This window comes from Octodon degus, unplaced genomic scaffold (genome assembly GCF_000260255.1).
Source record: "Octodon degus isolate 3935 unplaced genomic scaffold, OctDeg1.0 scaffold00186, whole genome shotgun sequence".
NCBI lineage: Eukaryota > Metazoa > Chordata > Mammalia > Rodentia > Octodontidae > Octodon > Octodon degus.
The window spans coordinates 285,305-291,569 of NW_004524762.1; positions in this window are offsets into that span (position 1 = coordinate 285,305).

Sequence of the window (6,265 nt, forward strand, 5' to 3'; positions counted from 1 at the left end):
TTATTTTTTATATATTTATGTCCAGCTTTACTAACACCATTTTATTTATTTATTTATTTATTTATTTATTTATTTATTTATTTATTTTGGCAGAACCGGGGATTGAACTCAGGTCCTTGCGCTTGCCAGGGAAGCACTTATTCCACTAAGTCATCTCCCTGGCCCCACTGAGCCATCTCCCTGGCCCACCAACACCATTTATTGAAGTGATTATCCTTCTTCCAGTGCGTATTATTATTGGTGTCTTTGCCAAACATTAGTTGGTCACATAAGAGTAGGTTTATTTCTGGGATTGCTTTTCTGTTCCATTGATTGGTATGTTTCTTTTTATTCTTATATGATAATATTTTCATTGCTCTAGATTTACAATACAATTTAAAGTCATAAGTGTTAACCTCCATCATTGTTCTTTCTCAAGATTCCTTTAGTTAATATGAATGTTCCGAGGTTTCATTCTAATTTTAGAACTTTCTTGTTTCCATGTTGAAAATGCTACTGGAATGTTGAGAAATTACATTGATCTTGCACATTGTTTTGGGTTGTAGTGATAGTTTGACAATATTGATTCATCTCACTGTGAACATGGACAGCTCTTTCTTCATTTGGATCTTAGTGGTTTTGGTGTACAGATCTTTTATATGCATCACTCAATTTATTCCTAATAATTTTTTTCTTTCACACTGTTATAAGTGTAATTCTTTTTCATGGTTTTTGGATGGTATATTGTTAGTGTGTTAAAATGTTACCAGTTTTTGTCTGCTTTTTGTTATGATTGCTGCCTTACAACCTTTGTGATATAGAAGAAATACAAGTTTCAACCTGTTAGCTCTAGACTATCAGACTGGTGACTTTCGAGTCCCTTGCAATCAAAGAAGGAATACCAGAGACAAAGGAGGTTAAGATTAGGAAAGGTGTATTCATAGAAAGGTGGTCCTGAGACACAGAAGGTGTCCCAAGGGGGTCACTGCAGAGGCACATTTTTAGGAGTATTGCACACAGAAATGTCACAATGTTTGTACAACATGGGTCAAACTATAATGAACCTACGAGCTTGCAAGTATGGCCACTTAGCTAATGGTGACCCAGTTAGGGAGACGGACATGAGGCAAGGGTACATGGCTGACATGATGAACTTTAGCTCACCTATCACATCTGAAATAGGTACTTTTGGGGGAAAGCCTGGATCCTTGTCAGCTGCCTGCATGTTTGATGCGTATCTAGGTTTAAGGGCCTGCGTAAGACTCATTACACTAGTGTCACGTTCTGCTCAGCCCTTAGGGAAGCATGCCAGCCCAGGCCCTGAGACTTCATCTTGAAGCCTTTCCTTATTGAGCTGTGCCTCTAGTCATAGTTCTGATATCGTTATTTTTCACTGACTTCCTTGAAAGCCATGGCCCTTTCTGACTTGGATTAATTTCTAGCTAACTTTACTGCCCTTAATATTTCCCCTTCTGAAGAGGTACACCCAGCTGTAGTTAGAAGAGAAAGGGTGTGTTTCAATCTAGCTGCTTGAAGCTAATTAAGGTTGGTGTAGTGGAGAGTGCAGTCAGCAGCCTTCTCTAGCCAACTAATCTAGTGGGCCTTGGGTAGGAGATGCATTGGGGTTTAACATCTACAGAGTCTCTACAGAGGATCCTTGTAGTAGACCCAAATCACAGGAGTTAAGCACAGGTATTGTTGTCTCATCAGCATGACTTATTGGAGCTTCACAGTTCCAAGTGAGAACACACAATTTTTTGCACATTAAAGCAGGCATAACCAAAGCATGAACTCCAGAATAGAAAGGAAGTTCAGGGACAACAGCTCCATGTACACACTGCCCTTTAGGAACTGAAGGTACAGTTGTAACCCACTGGCTCCTGGCATTCTCTATTAGTTGCAGTACTTTGATGTTTTCTTCCTGTAAGTCCCTTCAGTTTTAGGTGTAAGAAGGTAGAGAATTCAGTGGATTTGAAGGGCCATTTTATCTAAGGAATTGAAAGACTTTTTATAGCTTCCCCTCTAGCTTTCTAGGCTCCTTGAACCACAATAGTGATCAGTTCCAGGTGTAGCTCCAGACTTCCATCAGGAGTAATTGGGAGCCCCTTTTTATATTTGATATTTATTATAATAGTAATCTTTTTATACATTTTTGTTACACCCTTTTGTTGAATGTGCAAGACCAAATTAAAGTGAGACCTTTGTTAATCAAAATTTACCTCTTGGTATATATTAGGGTTCACAGGCTTTCCTTTTGAACTGATATGCAGAACCACCAGCTTATGTATCAGCCACCAGAATTGGTCACAGTAATGCTTGACTGTGCAGTTGCTCATGGAAGGGAGGCATTTTCTCTCTGCTGATTTCATTTCAGCACACTGTGCATTGGTTGGTTCCTGGCTCCCAGGTCCGACAGTCTCTCAGCTCAGGTGGGTAGGACACTTATCAACACTATAGCATCATGTAGCACAGGGCCCCTCATGTCCTGGGTCCCTCTTGACCTTGGAAGCCAGAGGAAAATTTTTCAATGTTCTTGTATCTCAGGTAGCTTCTTAGCTCTGGTTTCAAATCTCAGTCATGGAATAACCAGAACAACAGTTCAATTATGTAACATGACAATGAAAATGATATTTTCTAGTTATGGTTGAATCTGTGTAGTATGTTAGCAGATAGCAATTATACAGTTTTACAGAGAAAATCTGAGATCTAAAGCAAGATAACATTTTAGCATAGCAATCATGATGACAGTATTACAACATTTAGATTTTTTTTATCTGCAAAATACATTTATCTCTTTATTATGGTACAGAAAGAAATTTTAGTCAGTAATCTTTACCTAATTACCAGTCATTAAGTGACTTAAAGAAACTTTACATACATTATTATCTTTAATAGAGTTCAGGTTAAGAAGAAGCCAGTTGACTGGGTGTGTTGGTGCACGCCTGTCACCCCTGCACTTGGGATAAGGAGGCAGGAGGGATCGCCATGATTTCAGGCTGGGCTACACATTGAGACCATTTATCAAAAAGACCCTGTCTGTAGATGTACTGTACAGGTTACTACTGTGTCACATTTAATTTTTAGAGTTATTTGGCCCAGCCTGCAGTGTATTTGAGCATCTCTGAGTGTTATAACACGTATCTGCCACACATCACAGGCCTTGAGGCAGTTTCTGCATTCTCTGACTGTCTGGCTCGTGCTGGTTTGACATGCACATTTCCTCTCAAATAGCTAGGACACAAATGGTGGAAGGCTCGATGCTTGAACCAAAGAAGCATTTATGTGGTCATAAATACCTTTAGGTAGGAATCATCAGCATGATAACATGTGCTTCCAGTTTTGTATTTCAGAAGGTATGTGCACCTGGGAAACTCAGAAACAGCGCTGCCTTCTTTCACGAACTGAATTCATTCCTTGATTCTGAGGACCATGGCTGCATTCATGATCTTGGGGGTGAAATGTCTGCTGCTGTGATTGTCGCCTGATGCTGAGTTCATGAATGGAAGCACAACTTTGCTGAATGCTGTATTGTCAACCTAACTGTTCACACAAACAAATATTTGTGAACAGAGGGATTATTATGTACCATTTAATATACCATGAGATTATCACAGCTAATAATTGGTATCACAGCTATATAGCAAACTTTGCATTTATTTAGATTCTACTCTTAAGGCAAAAAGCCTCCTTTAGTAGAACTAAATTCACAAACTTAAAGATATTTTTATATGTCTGATAATCTTAGGAAGCAGTGTTAATAACATCAAACACATTTCTTACCCATTGTATAAGTGTGTGTCATTTATAAAGTAGCAAAATGCTCATTTAATGAAAATAAATAGATTTAAATAAAGTTTCAATGTTAGGACCAAATTAAAAAAGACATCAAGTTTTGATCATTTTCTATGTTCAAGTTCTAAACATGTATTGTGTATATAAAACATCTATTAGTTACATTGTATGTATTAAACTTAGGTATTTTTATATCTATAAACTTAATTTTAAATCTTAGACCACAACATAGCTAGTTTTTGCAGGTATGCATACATGTATTTCTAAATATATCTTATGTGATAAGCTAACATAATAGTTGTTTATTTAACCAATCATGAACTGATTGGTGGAAACATTTTGTAGTTTAATATTCCATTACATTTTATCTCTTAAAAATCACTTTGTAGTAATGACAAGCCTAACAATGAGAACCTAAGAAATTTATTCTAGTCAAATATTGAATCTTTGCTTTTTTATTTTTTATTTTTTTTAATTGCACGACTTATGTTTATTTGTAAGATGTCACCACTACTCAGGAGACTTTGTAATATTTTGCTGTTTATATTTTTCAGGCTAAATTTATTTACCCAGTATTTAGTGTGTGCACCATGCACGGTGCTCTACTGACTACAGTGAGAGTTCACTAGAATGAGTGGATACTCAAGCAATGAAATGGAAACAAAACCCAGGACAGAGAGTTTTCCTCAGTTCTTACAGGCAGCCAAGAGAGGAACAGTAGACATGCTTGTGTTCCTGGTCTGGGAAACAGGGACAGAGAGTAATCAAGAACTCGGGCTGTATGGAAACAGATGAGAAGGTTTCTTAGGCAACATATTTTTGCATCTTCCAACTATTAGAGAACAGAGGCTATTTATCAGGGTTCCAGGAGACAAGCCATCATTCCTTGCAAAGCTGTCATGGATGTTTTTATAAAAGAAACACAAAGGCTGCCTGGAACTCTGGTAACTGTCTGGTGTACAGCTGACAGTATTTTTTTCCTTCTTGAAGCTTGCATTTCCTTCACTGATATAACACTATCCCCATTTATCTTTTCTTTCTCTTTCTGTTCAATTCTGTTACTCTTTACACATTCTATCTACTCCTAGAATGGCTAAGTGCAAAGAGACCTGTGCATCACTTTTTGTTAATGCTTAAATTTTACAAATTTATTATAGAAAAAGATACTGCCATTAACTCCCCTCAAAATGTTCCCATTCTCTTCAAACATGCTTATTGCAGTATTTGAAATATGATTTTTATAGAAAAAATACATTATTCAATTAAAATTACTACAAAATTAAGAAGTTAACCGTATCAGTCATAAAGAGAAATTTTAAACTATACTAAAAAAGAAATGGAAAGGACAATAAAATGGCATAGTGGAAGAAAAAAAATAATAATCACAAAACAAGATAGTAATTGAAGAATTGACAAAATATCAGAAATAAGCTCTTTATCAGTCATGTAATTAAATGGATTAAACTCCCATTTAAGGGCAGAGATTAGTGGAAGGGACTTTACATCAACATATACAAATATATGTTTATAGGAGAGTGATTTTTAGATACAGTTTATGGGTAAAAATAAGAGTTTGAAAAGGTATTCTATGCAAACATAATGAAAACAGATTTGGAATCTTAGTACTAACAGCACACAAAACGCACTTGAAGACAAAAATTACTTCAGAAGACAATGATGAACATTGTATATGGATAAGATGGTCAATCTACCAAGATCTGACAGTTATATAGACATCTTCCCTTTACAGAAGAGGCATCAGATCTATGGTGCAAGAACTGACCACAATGGGAGGGGAAACTAGAGCTCTACAAAAGTAGAGACTTCAATACCCCGTTTTGAAAAATGGATGCAACAACCAAATAGAAGAAAGGAAAATTAGGAGAAAGGAAGATATGAACAACATTCTAAGCCAACTACAACAAAAAGTTACATATTCTCAGAAAAGCAAGATCCCGCCACCTATGATATGGCCCCTACTGTCCTCTGAAAAGGTTCTGGATTTTCTGACAAACTGTCTTGTGTCTCCTTCCCCTTTGGTTTGGTTGTGGTAGGTTTTATGGTTGACCCACAGATACTGTTAGAAATGTAGTACTTGCCCAGATGCAAAGAATAGACTAGGGTGGCACAAAAACCAGCAAAGGCATTAGTTCAGTCTTGTAAGCCTGAGGGTGTAACAAAGAGGCACACCCAGGGTGACCCGCCGTGAGCAATGTAACCCCTGGCATGCAGGTCCCTTCTCCATTTATGCATTGGCCTAGTACTGTAGTTGAGACACAATCTTCCTTAGACATTGCCATGAGCTCCCTGGTCCCCCTCCCAACTGAGTTTGGATTTAGTCATAAAGTTTCTATTATTTACTTGGGGACTTTCCGAGAAACAAGTGTTTTTTTTTGTTTGTTTGTTTTTTGTTTTTTGGGGTTTCTTTTTGGCAGAACCAGGAATTGAACTCAGGCCCTTGCGCTTGCCAGGGAAGTGATTATTCCACTGAGCC